The sequence below is a fragment of the Bufo gargarizans genome, chromosome 6 (assembly GCF_014858855.1).
Source record: "Bufo gargarizans isolate SCDJY-AF-19 chromosome 6, ASM1485885v1, whole genome shotgun sequence".
Taxonomy (NCBI): domain Eukaryota; kingdom Metazoa; phylum Chordata; class Amphibia; order Anura; family Bufonidae; genus Bufo; species Bufo gargarizans.
The window spans coordinates 365,412,137-365,429,671 of NC_058085.1; positions in this window are offsets into that span (position 1 = coordinate 365,412,137).

Here is a 17,535-nt window from a genome sequence, read left to right on the forward strand (position 1 = left end):
TACTCCCTGTGAGGGGGCAAGTCCTGAACACCACTCTCAGAAAACACATCCGAAAATTCAGAGAGAAAAGATGGTACAGTCTTAGTAGAAACCTCAGAAACAGATGTCGTGAGGCAATTCTCTCTGCAAAAGTCACTCCAACCATTTATTTGCCTCGCTTGCCAATCAATGGTGGGGTTATGTTTAGTGAGCCAGGGTAGCCCCAACACTAGAGGAGTAGGCAACCCGCTTAGGACGAAACATGACACATCCTCAACATGAGTATCACTCACAATCAAACGGATATTGTGAACTATGCCCTTTAACGATTTCTGAGAAAGTGGAACGGAATCAATAGCAAAAACAGGTATATCCTTTCCCAAAGTGCATACCTGGAAACCATGAGTTATAGCAAATTGATTATCAATGAGATTGACAGCTGCTCCACTATCTACAAAAATCTCACAAAAAATGTTCTTGCTCTCTAGCGCCACCCTGGCAGGTAGGACAAAACGGGAACTACAAGCAAACGGAAAACCTTCAATTTCCGCATCAACCTTGCCAATAGTAACAGATGGAACGTTTTTAGAGGATTTTTTTCTTTTTGTTTCTTTATTACTCTCAAAAAACTGCCTGAATCTCCTAGAGGGACAAACATTTGCCAAATGATTTATACCTCCACAACAGAAACAAACCTTCCTATGAGAGCTGAATCTTCTATTGTCAGAGGCAAGCAAACCCAGCTGCATGGGCTCCTGCTCAGAAGGGATTGAGAGCGACTGAGACCCCTGTGCACTGAATGAGACCGCCGCACTGTCCTTGGACTGAGTATGACAGGAAGGAGTGATCTCTCCTCTCTCTCTAAGACGCCTGTCAATACGAACGGCCCGAGACATGGCAGTGTCCAAGGAGGTAGGTCTCTCATGAAAGGCAAATGCATCTTTCAATCCCTCTGAAAGACCATGGCAAAATTGACTTCGGAGTGCAGCATCATTCCAACCAGTATCAGCTGCCCATCTCCGAAATTCTGAACAGTATATCTCTGCGGACTGTTTACCCTGGCATAAAAGACGTAGTCTAGACTCAGCCAGAGCAATACGATCCGGATCATCATATATCTGACCCAGGGCTAAAAAAAATTCATCCACTGAACAGAGGGGCCGTGCCCCCACCGGCAGCGAAAAGGCCCAGGACTGAGCGTTATCCCTGAGCAGCGAGATGATGATCCCCACCCTCCGCTCCTCATCACCAGAGGAATGGGGAAGTAGGCGAAAATGGAGTTTGCAAGCCTCTCTAAAACGAACAAAATTCTCACTACCCCCGGAGAACGTATCCGGAAGCGAGATTTTAGGCTCAGAACAAATTCCATGAACGCAAGCAGAAACGGTCACCTCAAACTGAGAGACAGTTTTCCGGAGATCTGCTACCTCCAGTGAAAGACCCTGCATGCGGTCAATCAAGGTTGAAACCGGATTCATGCTTAAGACGGTTTTGGCGGTTTATAATGTCACGGAAGGTGTACAGAAAACTAGAAGACACAAAATGAAGATCCGACTGACTGGATCCAAAACTAAGGAACCAAAGGGAAGCCCTGCAACAGACCTGGCTCTCTCCCTAACTGCTCAGCCTATGCAAAAATCTCAATGGTAGATGATCGCATATCCTCGTTCCTCGACTGTATAACACCTGAACACCCTATAATAGTGAGGGGACATGACCACCGGCTCCCTACACTTGATACGGAGGGAGTCAGGGTCACCTGGTATCCAGCAAACAGGAAAACACAAATGAATGAACAAAACTTATCTGTAGAAGACTCAGTAGTAACATCCAGCATGCACACACTCCAGAAAGTTGTATAAACCGCAGTTTGGGAAGGGATTTAAAGGGATGCAATCAGTGCAACTACATGACAGCTGAGAGAGGCTAACGAGATGAGAAAACGAAAGAAAAACAAAAGGAACCTCAAGCAGGAGGTTCTGAAGGACGTCTGACAGAGCTTCTCAGATGTCTGGTGGTGACATTACCGCTTTGACGCACATCCCTTGCTTGGCGCATGTGCTGAATTTGGTGGTGCAGATATTCCTTAAAAATTACCCCGATATGTCAGAGCTGCTGCATAAAGTGCGGGCCATCTGTGCGCGCTTTCGGCGTTCTCAGACTGTGCGAGCAGCAGCAGGCAATAGTGGAGTTTCAGCTGCAGCACGTACGGGTGAGTCGCTCTGCGGAACAGCACCACTTCACCACCAATGACTGGGCCTCCATGCGAGATCTGTGCACCCTGTAGCACTGTTTCGAGTACTCCACCAACATGGCCAGTGGCGATGATGCCGTTATCAGTGTTACAATACCACTTCTATGTCTCCTTGAGAAAACACTTAGGGCGATGATGGAAGAGGAGGTGGCCCAGGAGGAGGAGGAGGAGGAGGAAGAGGGGTCATTTTTAGCACTTTCAGGCCAGTCTCTTCAAAGTGACTCAGAGGGAGGTTTTTTGCAACAGCAGAGGCCAGGTACAAATGTGGCCAGACAGGGCCCACTACTGGAGGATGAGGATGAGGAGGAGGTGGAGGAGGATGAGGCTGAAGCATGTTCACAGCGGGTGGCACCCAACGCAGCTCGGGCCCATCACTGGTGCGTGGCTGGGGGGAAACGGAGGACGATGACGATACGCCTCCCACAGAGGACAGCTTGTACTTACCTCTGGGCAGCCTGGCACACATGAGCGACTACATGCTGCAGTGCCTGCGCAACGACAGCAGAGTTGCCCACATTTTAACGTGTGCGGACTACTGGGTTGCCACCCTGCTGGATCCCCGGTACAAAGACAATGTGGCCACCTTACTTCCTGCACTGGATCGTGATAGGAAGATGCGCGAGTACAAGCGCACGTTGGTAGACGCGCTACTGAGAGCATTTCCAAATGTCACAGGGGAACAAGTCCAAGGCAGAGGAGGAGCAAGAGGTCGCCAACGCAGCTGTGTCACGGCCAGCTCCTCTGAGGGCAGGGTTAGCATGGCAGAGATGTGGAAAAGTTTTGTCACCACGCCACAGCTAACTGCACCACCACCTGATACGGAACGTGTTATCAGGAGGCAGCATCTCATTAACATGGTGGAACAGTACGTGTGCACACCCCTCCACGTACTGACTGATGGTTCGGCCCCATTCAACTTCTGGGTCTCCAAATTGTCCACGTGGCCAGAGCTAGCCTTTTATGCCTTGGAGGTGCTGGCCTGCCCAGCGGCCAGCGTTTTGTCTGAACGTGTATTCAGCATGGCAGGGGGCGTCATTACAGACAAACGCAGCCGCCTATCCACAGCCAATGTAGACAAGCTGATGTTCATAAAAATGAACCAGGCATGGATACCACAGGACCTGTCGATCCCTTGTGCAGATTAGACATTTATAACTACCTCCCCTTAACAATATATTCTCTTACTCCAGGGCACTTCATTCAATCCTCTTTATTTAATTTTACCATTATATTGCGGGGCAACCCAAAGTTGAATGAACCTCTCCTCTGTCTGGGTGCTGGGGCCTAAATATCTCACAATGGCCTGTTCCAGTGGTGGGTGACATGAAGCCTGATTCTCTGCTATGACATGAAGCCTGATTCTCTGCTATGGGACCTCTCTCCTCTGTCTGGGTGCTGGGGCCTAAATATCTGACAGTGGCCTGTTCCAGTGGTGGGTGACATGAAGCCTGATTCTCTGCTATGGGATCTCTCTCCAATTGATATTGGTTAATTTTTATGTATTTTATTTTTATTTTTATTAATTTCCCTATCCACATTTGTTTGGGTGACGTGAAGCCTGATTCTCTGCTATGACATGAAGCCTGATTCTCTGCTATGGGACCTCTCTCTGTCTGGGTGCCGGGGCCTAAATATCTGACAGTGGCCTGTACCAGTGGTGGGTGACGTGAAGCCTGATTCTCTGCTATGACATGAAGCCTGATTTTCTGCTATGGGACCTCTCTCCTCTGTCTGGGTGCCGGGGCTTAAATATCTGACAATGGCCTGTTCCAGTGGTGGGTGACGTGAAGCCTGATTCTCTGCTATGACATGAAGCCTGATTCTCTGCTATGGGATCTCTCTCCTCTGTCTGGGTGCCGGGGCCTAAATATCTGACAATGGCCTATTCCAGTGGTGGGTGACGTGAAGCCTGATTCTCTGCTATGACATACAGCCTGATTCTCTGCTATGACATGAAGCCTGATTCTCTGCTATGGGACCTCTCTCCTCTGTCTGGGTGCCGGGGCCTAAATATCTGACAGTGGCCTGTTCCAGTGGTGGGTGACATGAAGCCTGATTCTCTGCTTGGTTAATTTTTATGTATTTTATTTTTATTTTTATTCATTTCCCTATCCACATTTGTTTGCAGGGGATTTTACCTACATTTTGCTGCTTTTTGCAGCCCTCTTGCCCTTTCCTGGGCTGTTTTACAGCATTTTTATTGCAGAAAAGTTCGGGTCCCCATTGACTTGGTTCGGGGCGAAGTTCGGGTCGAGTTCGGATCCCGAACATTTCCGGGAAGTTCGGCCGAACTTCTCAAACCCAAACATCCAGGTGTTCGCTCAACTCTATTAGTGAATTCTTTTTTTTTAACTGTCTACTAGGTATAGCAGTGGTAAATAACACCTAAAAATTGGTGAATTTCAACCGAAAATGTAACAGACAAATTAGTGATTTTTTTTTACCTGTCTACTAGCTATAGCAGTGGTACATCACACCCCAAAAATTGTAAATCTCACACGAAAATGTAACAGACCAATTAGTGAAATGACATAAAATAAAATACGTACAAAAAAAAAATAAAAAAAAATTGATTTATAAGGTGGTGGTCCATATGGAGTAGGAGTTTGAGGAGGCAGTGGACGTAGCGGTGTAGGTGGAAGCGGCGGTGGAGAAGGACAAGTTAGCCAACACTGGTTTTTGGTTTTAATTTTTATTAGGGTACATCCCAAAAGAGTGGGAAATATCAAAAATACAACAAGCAGCAATTGCGCTGTCTATACATGTCTATTCTGCACAAGGTACGGACAAGTCCTGTGGGATCCAAGCCTGGTTCATTTTAATGAACGTGAGCTTGTCCACATTGGCAGTGGACAGGCGGCTGCGCTTGTCTGTGATAATGCCCCCTGCCGTGCTAAACACACGTTCATATAATACACTGGCTGCAGGGCAGGCCAGCACCTCTAATGCGTAAAGGGCAAGCTCAGGCCATGTGCCCAATTTGGAAACCCAGAAGTTAAAGGGGCCAGACCCGTCATTCAGTACGTGTAGGCGTGTGCACACATACTGCTCCACCATGTTGGTGAATTGCTGCTTCCTGCTAAGACATTCCATATCAGCTGGTGGTGCTGGTTGTTGTGGCATGCTGACAAAGCTTTTCCACATTTCGGCCATGCTAACCCTGCCTTCTGAGGTTCTGGCGGTGCCCAAGCTGCGTTGGCGACCTCTTCCTCGTCCTCTGCCTTCGCCTTGTGCTTCCACTTTGCCCCCGCTGAAACCCTACAAAATGATCCCTCTTCCTCCTCCTGTGCCACATCCTCTTCCATCATCGCTAGCAGCTTTTTTCAAGGAGGCTTAGAAGTGGGATAGTATTGCTGAGAACTGTGTTATCAGCACTGGCCATGTTGGTGGAGTACTCGAAACAGCGCAACAAGGAACACAGGTCTCGCATGAAGGCCCAGTCATTGGTGGTGAAGTGTTGCTGTTCCGCAGAGTGACTCACCCGTACGTGCTGCAGCAGAAACTCCACTATTGCCTGCTGCTGCTCGCACAGTCTGAGAACGCCGAAAGCGCGCACAGATGGCCCGCACTTTATGCAGCAGCTCTGACATATCGGGGTAATTTTTAAGGAATCTCTGCACCACCAAATTCAGCATATGCGCCAGGCAAGGGATGTGCGTCAAATCGGTTAGTCCCAGAGCTGATGCAAGATTTCGCCCATTATCGCACACCACCAGGCCGGGCTTGAGGCTCACTGGCGCAAACCACTCATCGGTCTGTTGTTCAAGGCCCGTCCACAGCTCCTGCGCGGTGTGGGGTTTGTCCCCCAAACATATAGGTTTTAAAACTGCCTGCTGTCGTTTACCCCTGGCGATGCTGAAGTTGGTGGTGAAGGTGTTACACTGACCGGATGAGGAGTCGGTAGAGGATGAGTAAGCGGAGTAGGAGGAGGAAGCAACAGGAGGCAAACTGAAGCGCCCTGCAATCCTCGGTGGTGGAAGGACATGCGCCAAACTGCTATCAGCCTCAGGCCCAGCCGCCACTGCATTTACCCAGTGTGCTGTTATGGAGATATAACGTCCCTGACCATGCTTACTGCTCCACGTATCCATAGTCAGGTGCACCTTGCCACAGATGGCGTTGTGCAGTGCACACCTGATTTTGTCCCCCACTTGGTTGTGCAGGGAAGGGATGGCTCGCCTGGAAAAGTAGTGGCGGCTGGGCATGACATACTGTGGAACAGCCACCGCCATAAGGCCTTTAAAACTCTCCGTCTCCACCAGATGGAATGACAGCATTTTAAAGGCCAGTAATTTAGAAATTCTGGCATTCCAGGCCAGTGATCACGGGTGGGTGGGGGGGTTCTACCTCTTCCTCTCCTGTGTTTGGGAGATGGAGAGCTGAACGCTTCCGTGAGACATTGTGGAGATGCTTGGTGACCCAGGTGGTGGTGTTGCTGGCAGATCCACTGTTTGCGGGGTGGCAGGTGGCACTATCACTCCAGAAGTCGATGAAGAGGCCGAGACTGGAGCAGAAGAGGAAGCAGGAGGAGCCAGAGATCTTTCTTGGTTTTTGAGGTGTCTACTCCACTGCAGCTCGTGCTTTGCACTTAAATGCCTGGTCATGCAGATTGTGCTCAGGTTGAGAACGTTTATGCCTCGCTTTAGGCTCTGATTGCACAGCGTGAAAATCACTCGTGTCTTGTCGTCAGCACATTGTCTGAAGAACTGCCACGCCAGTGAACTCCTTGGAACTAGCTTTGGTGTGCTCGGTCCCTTGCTGCGGTGGGCAGTAGCAAGGGTACTGTCTAGGGGACGGCCGCTCCGCTTTTGCACCCTGCTCCCTCTTTTGCTGTGCTGGTGGCTCTGTGCGACCACCGCCTCTTCCTCCGTACTACACAGGTCACTCGCATGACCTTGATTCATTGTGGGATCGAGGACCTCATCGTCCTCCACATCATCCTCCACCCAGTTTTCACCCCTGCCCTCCTTGTCAATCTGCACACTTTCGAAAGCCCCAGCAGTTGGCACCTGTGTCAACATCATCATCCGAGACGTGCTGCGATGGTCCTCCCATGTACTCATCTTGAAAGATAAGTGGTTGGCCATCGGTGCTCTCAATCTCTTCCACTTCTGAGACAGGGCTAGGTGGATGGCCCTGGGAAAAACCTGATAACCTAGTCATTAAAAAGCAGAAGAGACTGCTGCCTGACTTGGGGCTCAGACTGCTTGGCTGATTTGCAAGGGGATGAGGTGAAAGACTGATGTACATCGGCTGCAGGTGCCAACTCTGTTCTTTCAGCAGTAGACTGGGTGGGAGACAATGTGAAGGAACTGGAGGCACTGTCAGCAACCCAATCAACTATCGCCTGTACTTGTTCTGGCCTCACCATTCGTAGAGAAGCATTAGGCCCGACCAAATACTGCTGCAAGTTCTGTCGCCTACTCGCACCTGAGGAAGGGGTTTCACATGTGCGTGTAGCTGGCACAGATCGACCACGTACTCTCCTGCAACAGGAGCTCCACCAGCAGCACCACAACCTGGGCCACGTCCCTTATTTGACGCTCTCCTCATATTTCTCAAATTTAGGATCTTGCCCTAAATGGGTGTTTAATTAATAGCAGAATAGAACCACAGTATGTAAAGTGTGTATCTCACGAGTACAGATCCAGACTAGTCCGCAATTAAAGATTTTTGCCCAAAATGGGTGTTTTATTAATAGCAGAATAGAACCACAGTATGTAAAGTGTGTATCTCACACGTACAGATCCAGACTAGGCCGCAATTTAAGTTTTTTGCCCAAAATGGCTGTTTTTGAAATAGCAGAATAGAACCACAGTATGTAAAGTGTGTATCTCACGAGTACAGATCCAGACTAGTCCGCAATTAAAGATTTTTGCCCAAAATGGGTGTTTTATTAATAGCAGAATAGAACCACAGTATGTAAAGTGTGTATCTCACACGTACAGATCCAGACTAGGCCGCAATTTAAGTTTTTTGCCCAAAATGGCTGTTTTTGAAATAACAGAATAGAACCACAGTATCTAAAGTGTGTATCTCACGAGTACAGATGCAAACTAGGCCGCAATTAAAGATTTTTGTACAAAATGGGTGTTTTATTAATAGCAGAATAGAACCACAGTATGTAAAGGGTGTATCTCACACGTACAGATCCAGACTAGGCCACAATTAAAGATTTTTGCCCAAAATGTGTGTTTTATTAATAGCAGAATAGAACCACAGTATCTAAAGTGTGTATCTCACACGTACAGATCCAGACTAGGCCATAATTAAAGATTTTTGTACAAAATTTGTGTTTTTCTAATAGCAGAATAGAACGATAGTATGTAAAGGGCGTATCTCACACGTACAGATCCAGACTAGGCCGCAATTTACGTTTTTTGCCCACAATTTTTATTTTTCAAATAACAGAATAGAACCACAGTATCTAAAGTGTGTATCTCACACTAGGCCGCAATTTAAGTTTTTTGCCCAAAATTGTTGTTTTTCAAATAACAGAATAGAACCACAGTATCTAAAGTGTGTATCTCACATGTACAGATCCAGAATGGGCCGCAATTTAGTTTTTTTGCCCAAAATGGCTGTTTTTGAAATAACAGAATAGAACCACAGTATCTAAAGTGTGTATCTCACACGTACAGATGCAAACTAGGCCGCAATTAAAGATTTTTGCCCAAAATAAAGTAACATAGTACATAAGGCCAAAAAAAGACATTTGTCCATCCAGTTCGGCCTGTTATCCTGCAAGTTGATACAGAGGAAGGGAAAAAAATACCTGTGAGGTAGAAACCAATTTTCCCAACTTTAGGGGAATAAAAAATTCCTTCCCGACTCCAATCAGGCATCAGAATAACTCCCTGGATCCATGACCCCTCTCTAGTATCTATAGCCTGTAATATTATTACGCTCCAGAAATACATCCAGGCCCCTCTTGAATTCCTTTTTTGTACTCACCATCACCACCTCCTCAGGCAGAGAGCTCCATAGTCTCACTGCTCTTACCGTAAAGAATCCTCTTCTATGTTTGTGTGCAAACCTTCTTTCCTCCAGACGCAGAGGATGTCCCCTCGTCACAGTCACAGTCCTGGGGATAAATAGATGATGGGAGTGATCTCTGTACTGACCCCTGATATATTTATACATATTAATTAGATCTCCCCTCAGTCGTCTTTTTTCTAAAGTGAATAGCCCTAATTTTAACAATCTTTCAGGGTACTGTAGTTGCCCCATTCCAGTTATTACTTTAGTTGCCCTCCTCTGGACCTTCTCCAGCTCTGCTATGTCAGCCTTGTTTACAGGAGCCCAGAACTGTACACAGTCCTCCATGTGTGGTCTGACTAGTGATGTGTGGGTGTTTTATTAATAGCAGAATAGAACCACAGTATGTAAAGTGTGTATCTCACACGTACAGATGTAGACTAGGCCACAATTAAAGATTTTTGCCCAAAATTGGTGTTTTATTAATAGCAGAATAGAACCATAGTATGTAAAGGGTGTATCTCACACGTACAGATACAGACTATGCCGCAATTAAGTTTTTTGCCCAAAATGGCTGTTTTTGAAATAACAGAATAGAACCACAGTATCTAAAGTGTGTATCTCACATGTACAGATGCAAACTAGGCCGCAATTAAAGATTTTTGCCCAAAATGGGTGTTTTATTAATAGCAGAATAGAACCACAGTATGTAACGTGTGTATCTCACACGTACAGATCCAGACTAGGCCGTAATTAAAGATTTTTGCACAAAATTTGTGTTTTTAAAATAGCAGAATTGAACCACAGTATCTAAAGTGTGTATCTCACACGTACATATGTAGACTAGGCCACAATTAAAGATTTTTGCCCAAAATTGGTGTTTTATTAATAGCAGAATAGAACCATAGTATCTAAAGTGTGTATCTCACACGTACAGATGTAGACTAGGCCACAATTAAAGATTTTTGCCCAAAATTGGTGTTTTATTAATAGCAGAATAGAACCACAGTATGTAAAGGGTGTATCTCACACATACAGATCCAGACTATGCCGCAATTAAGTTTTTGGGCCTAAATTGGTGTTTTATTAATAGCAGAATAGAACTACAGTATCTAAAAGGTGTATCTCACAATGACATATGCAGCAAAGTCTTCAAAATTGAGTTTTTTGTCCAAAATGGGTGTTTTTTTTTTTATAACAGAATATGACAGCAGTATATAAAGCTTGAATTCCCCACATTCAGATGCAGCAAGGGCTGTAAAATTGTGTATTTTGCACAAAAAGGGTGTTTTTTTAAACTCAGAAAATTATAGTTGTATTTCTAGCTTAAATTGCACACTGACTAATCCTGCAAAGGCACCAGATGTTGGATATTGCCAAAAATGGGTGTTTTTTCAAAGACAGAAAATTATTGAAGTTTTTAAAACTTGTTTTTAACAATCACATATGCAGCAAGGGCTGCAACATTAAGTATTTTGCAAAATAAGTGTGTTTTTTTACTAACCGAATATAAAAGCTGTATATAACGCTTGAATTTCACACGTGCAGATGCAGCAAAGGGCTGTAAAATTGTGTATTTTGCCCAAAAAGGGTGTTTTATTAATAGCAGAATAGAACCACAGTATCTAAAGTGTGTATCTCACACGTACAGATCCAGACTAGGCCATAATTAAAGATTTTTGCACAAAATTTGTGTTTTTCTAATAGCAGAATAGAACGATAGTATGTAAAGGGCGTATCTCACACGTACAGATCCAGACTAGGCCGCAATTTAAGTTTTTTGCCCACAATTTTTATTTTTCAAATAACAGAATAGAACCACAGTATCTAAAGTGTGTATCTCACACTAGGCCGCAATTTAAGTTTTTTGCCCAAAATTGTTGTTTTTCAAATAACAGAATAGAACCACAGTATCTAAAGTGTGTATCTCACATGTACAGATCCAGACTGGGCCGCAATTTAGTTTTTTTGCCCAAAATGGCTGTTTTTGAAATAACAGAATAGAACCACAGTATCTAAAGTGTGTATCTCACACGTAAAGATGCAAACTAGGCCGCAATTAAAGATTTTTGCCCAAAATAAAGTAACATAGTACATAAGACAGAAAAGGCACCAGATGTTGGATATTGCCAAAAATGGGTGTTTTTTCAAAGACAGAAAATTATTGAAGTTTTTAAAACTTGTTTTTAACAATCACATATGCAGCAAGGGCTGCAACATTAAGTATTTTGCAAAATAAGTGTGTTTTTTTACTAACCGAATATAAAAGCTGTATATAACGCTTTAATTTCACACGTGCAGATGCAGCAAAGGGCTGTAAAATTGTGTATTTTGCCCAAAAAGGGTGTTTTTAAAAACCCAGGAAATTATAGCTATATTTCTAGCTTAAATTGCACACTGACTAATGAGGCAGAAGCACAAAATGAAGGTTATTGCCAAAAATTGGTGTTTTTTCAAAGCCCAAAAATTATTGAAGTTTTTAAAACTTGTTTTTAACAATCACTGCTGCAGCAAGGGCTGCAATATTAAGTATTTTGCAAAAAAGGGTGCATTTTTACTAACAGAATATGAAAGCTGTATATAACGCTTGAATTTCACACGTGCAGATGCAGCAAAGGCTGTAAAATTGTGTATTTTGCCCAAAAAGGGTGTTTTTAAAAACCCAGAAAATTATAGCTGTATTTCTAGCTTTAATTGCACACTAACTAATCCTGCAAAGGCACCAGATGTTGGATATTGCCAAAAATGGGTGTTTTCTCAAAGCCAGAAATGTATTGAAGTTTTTAAAACTTGTTTTTAACAATGACATATGCAGCAAGGGCTGCAATATTAAGTATTTTGCAATAAAAGGGTGTTTTTTTACTAACAGAATATGAAAGCTGTATATAACGCTTGAATTTCACACGTGCAGATGCAGTAAGGGCTGTAAAATTGCATATTTTGCCCAAAAAGGGTGTTTTTAAAAACCCAGAAAATTATAGCTGTATTTCTAACTTAAATTTCACACTGACTAATCCTGCTAAGGCACCAGATGTAGGATATTGCCAAAAATGGGTGTTTTAAAAAAAAAAGATTATTATTGCAGTATTTCAAGCTTGGATTTGAATGTCACAAAAGCTCAGATGCAGTGCTGGTGCACTGAGCTTGCATAAAATGGCCGCTGCCGCCCACCTAACTAACATACGGATAAAAGTTATTTTTCTCTGTCACTGGGCTCAGGGAAGGGTAAAAAGATTGCGCACTGCACCCACACAACTAAATCTATGTAGATCGCTGAGTTCAATTGGAGTTCTGATAACAGAATCTGTCCTATTCTCTCCCTCACAGCAGCAGCATCATCCTCTCCCTACACTAAGCACAGCAGAGTGACGTGCAGCGCTACGTGACTCCAGCTTATATAGAGGCTGGGTCACATGCTGCACTGGCCAATCACAGCCATGCCATTAGTAGGCATGGCTGTGATGGCTTCTAAGGTCACACAGTTAAACGCTTGTTGATTGGCTGCTATGCAGCCTTTCAAAAAGCACTAAGAAATCACCAAACCCGAACTTTTACTGAAATGTTCAGGTTCGAGGTCCAAAATTCCTAAAGTTTGGTACGAACCCGAACTTTACAGTTCGGGTTCGCTCAACCCTACTGGCAAGTACTGGCTGTGTGGTACATGTGACAACAATATCCCGTATTCTTCATATGTCTAGGCTATGGGGTAGAGGGGCAAGACGAAAGCCTTTTCTTACGAAGAAAAACATTCAAGCCAGGCTACATTTTGCAAAAACACATCTGAAGTCTCCCCAAAACATGTGGGAAAGGGTGTTATGGTCTGATGAAACCAAGGTTGAATTTTTTGCCATAATTCCACAGATATGTTTGGCCCAAAAACAACACTGCACATCACCAAAAGAACCCCATCCCCAAAATGAAGCATGGTGGTGGCAGCATCATGCTTTGGGGCTGTTGTTCTTCAGCTGGAACTGAGGCCTTAGTTAAGCTAGAGGGAATTATGAGCAGTTCCAAATACCAGTCAATATTGGCACAAAACCTTCAGGCTTCTGCTAGAAAGCTGAACATGAAGAGGAACTTCATCTTTCATCATGAAAACAACCCAAAGAATACATCCAAATCAACAAAAGAATGGCCTTCACCAGAAGAAGATTAAAGTTTTGGAATGGCCCAGCCAGAGCCCAGACCTGAAATCTGTGGGGTGATCTGAAGAGGGCTGTGCCCTCGCAATCTGACAGATTTGGAGTGTTTTTGCAAAGAAGAGTGGTCAAATCTTGCCAAGTCAAAATGTGCCATGCTGAGATACTCCTACCCAAAAAGACTGAGTGCTGTATAAAAATCTAAAGGTGCTTCAACAAAGTATTAGTTTAAGGGTGTGCACACTTATGCAACCAGATTATAATATTTTTTTTTTTCTTCCCTCTACCTAAAAGATTTCTGTTTGTTTTTCAATTGAGTTGTACAGTTTATAGGTCACATTAAAGGTGGAAAAAGTTCTGAAATGATTTATTTTTGTCTCACTTTTTTTTACATCACAGAAACCTGACATTTTAACAGTGGTGCGTAGACTTTTTATGTCCACTGTACATCATACATGTAGCAAATTGAAAAAGTTAGCTTCTTCCCTCATAGAAAGCTATAGAAAACTAAAAAGTATCAAAGTGAACAATGTATGTATCATAAACGACAGCCACTGAACTCTCCAACTGCTCCGAGGAGCACACAGATCAGGAGGAGTTTCATAGTAGAAATTGATCCAGAACGAGTGTTGAGCGTAAACTACAGATATCACCCCTCTACCCCCTCCTCACTCAAGGGAAAGTTAATTAATATCCGCATAATCTAAACTATAGAAGGAAAACTATAGTTGAAGGTTATGTTCTGAATGTTCTTTTGACTTATTTGGTTGATATTTTTGTTACCTTGGGTTTGGATATTTTTATCCTGTAAGTTAAATCAGCATACAACATGTTGTTTGCCTTTAGGTTGTGTTCCTTTAACTGATAAATTCTATGGGCCAGATATATCATTAAGCAAAGTCACTTTTGTGGAGTGAAAAAGTCGCAAAAAAGTCGCAATTCAATATTTTGCGAATTTTTTTGCAACTTTTTCAAGCCAATCGCTTAGCACTTCAGTTTTGAGTAAATGGGCGTTTTGGCTTATGCAAATGCTTGGCTCGACAAATTTACTATTGCGACTCTTTAAAAAAATCGCAAAAAAGTCGCAAAAAAATGGACAAATCCACTCCACTACATACCATGCTTAGGTTGAGAATAATTCTCCATTGCAATGAACATTGCTAGGATACTGAACTGAAGACTTTTGATTTTACATTCTTTTTACCTTTTAAAGTTTAACAGCTGAAATCTATGAAATGAGAAAAGATTTTAAGTGTCTCTAAACATAACTTTGGTTTGTTTTAGACATTTCATGTATTTTTGGTCTTTGAAGTAGTTACATTTATGAACAGAATGTAAGGAAATTTGAAGTGATTGTAACCAAATCGCTTATTAAAAATATTATAATTTGAAAATTATTAATTTATGTTTTTAATTAATTTCACACAGTATTGGTCAAAATTAACACATGTAAAAGCTGGTCGCTGTGTAAGCTTCCTTGCCTGCTCCACCACCAAACTAAACTTATATACAGTGTCCTCAAATAAGCGGCACATGGAGCAGGGTAATAGTATTCACACTGTGGGACGTGGCAAATGGGGTTGCTGTAGCAGAATCGTGTTAACTCTTTTAAAATTTAAACTACAAGCAACTTTTGAAACACTAATTTTTGACTAAAATTCCTTAATATTTAAAATCACCATTGATCTCAAAGTGTTTGTCTCATCATAGACAATGACTAAGTTTACACAGACCACTGGCAAACAAAAATGTAACCCTTTAGTAGAGCAGAAAGAAAAGAAGGAAGTATTGTGCATGAGTATTGTCAATTTTTTGGTTTTCCAAGGGGCTGGAGAATATTGAAGTACGCTTTGAAGGCTAAATCCATGGTCTCAATAATAATGCATGTGAGCAGACGGCCATGCGTGGAGCTATATGTAACAGATCTCCTAGCAGCCCAACCAGGTACCTCCGTCGATAGATGCTCCTAGTGCTTCCTGAGGTCTCCAAACACTCCACTTGACACCGTAAGCGCTGCAGACCCCACAAACCACCGAAGCTTGGTTGAGGTCTCACTGTCTCCTACCCACCCTGGACCTACGACAAGGCTCCAGTGGGTGAACCTCTCCTAAATCCAGAGAGCAGGAACAGCTCTTACAAGAGCTCGTAGTTATGCCAGGGGAGTATAGCAAATCTTCAGCGTATAGTAATCCACCATTGTCAAACAGATCCCCAAACACCAGCCTCAACGCCGTAAAGGGTAAAATCCGGAACTCTTTAATTGAACATGAAAGCATTGTTTTTAAAACATTTAACATCAACATTAGCACCCAGAGGGTTTTGGAAAAACAGCCAATAACCACGTACAATATACTCCCACACTCCCACACAGAATCCTCCCCTTTGGCTATAATCCAATTACCTCACACTGGGTTGATGTAATCTTCACAGGTTGGAGAATACACACTGTTTGTTATGCAATTAACTAACACACTGGCATTGTCTGAGACTCAAACATCAAAATACAATTACCTAACCTAATGGCCTAACTTAATCACTCACAGACAGAGAACACACATGTGTTCACAAAACACAGAGACAATGGAACAGACCTCACTACTCAACGTATGCAATGTCTCACCCTTTACAATACACATCGACATGTAAGCTCACAAAATGGCACTAAATAGACCAGTGGTTCAAGTCAGTACAAGTCCTTGTCCTTGAAAGCCTGGCTGATGAGAGGGCCCATAATCCTGGGGCAAGAGGCGGGTAAACAGGCCCCTCCAAAACCCAGTGGCGAGGTTGGTTTCGCCACACTATCCTATTGTCTTCTATCCATATCCTGCTTTGTGTAGTTGGGCCCACAGTACTCCTTCAACCCTCCAGCTGTGTCCTGTCCTGGATATCATAGGGGGTCTCAGCACTACAATCTACAGCAGGCATTCACAAACTGCATCCCTCCTGGTGTTGCAAAACATCAACTCCATGCATGCTTAAACACCCTACAGCTATCAACCTACTGCAGAGCATGGTGGGAGTTTGAGCTTTACAGCTGCTCAATGACTGCAGTTTGAGGCTGCCTGATCTACCACGATAGCACAAAGGGAGAGGATTTAAACGTTGCTAGATTGCAATTGCCTACGAACTCTATTGTATACAATCAAGTAGTGACTCATGGCTGTCTCGGAAAAATAGGAAAATGATGGTAGCACACATGGACGGCTACAACATACTCTTCACATTGTGGAGGAGTGTATATTAATTTGACACTTTGCAGAAAATCTAGGGCAAGCCACAAGAGTGTACTCCTTCATTAAGGTTGAATTGATGATTGGACCCCACGGCCCATGATCCTTGGTCGTGTGCTTTCAGCCTTAGGGTACATGACCACAACCATATCACATCCAAGATAAAACGTCCATGAACGGCCATATGTCCCTCTGCAACATATATTGTGCACAAGGTAGCACACAGTATCATAGATGCCTATAATGCAGTGCACATCTGTCCGCCCACCAGACTAATGTCCAGCACTGATCTGATCTTATGAGTGCCGAAAAATAGTCTTGTGGGTGGCCCAATGTGCACAGCATCATAGCACTCTAACATGCTATGTGATAGCAAGCGCACAATATATGTTGTTCCAGGACAAAGGGGCCGCTGACGGACCATATCTCTCGGAGGGCACATGGTCGAGGACATGAGCCTGGACTCAGTTTGCTACTACAAACATGATGGTCTATCTCCTCAGTCTGCTGTAGAGGGGTGGTGTCTTACCCTGCACCTACCTTGAGAGACTCAGATGGTGCTCCACAAAGGGGTAATGTGAGTGACATGACAGCAATGAGTTATTCAGTCTGTCTTGATGGAACTGCTCCTAGCTGTTCAGTGGGCCTCTGTCAGTTCTCTGCCCATGCCTATCTGCACCGGCAGCTTTTGGCCCATGCCTGATGCTAATCCCGGCACTGCCTGATGTTAGTGGCACTGGCTATTGTTTGCCCTTGCCTTTACACCTTGGGGGAGATTTTTCAAAACTAGTGTAATGTAGAGCTGCCTTAGTTGCCCATCGCAACCAATCAGATTCCACCTTACATTTTTCACAGCACCTTTGGAAAATGAAAGGTGGAATTTGATTGGTTGCTATGGACAACTAAACCAGTTCTACATTACACCAGTGTGATAAATCTCCCCGATTATGTTTTC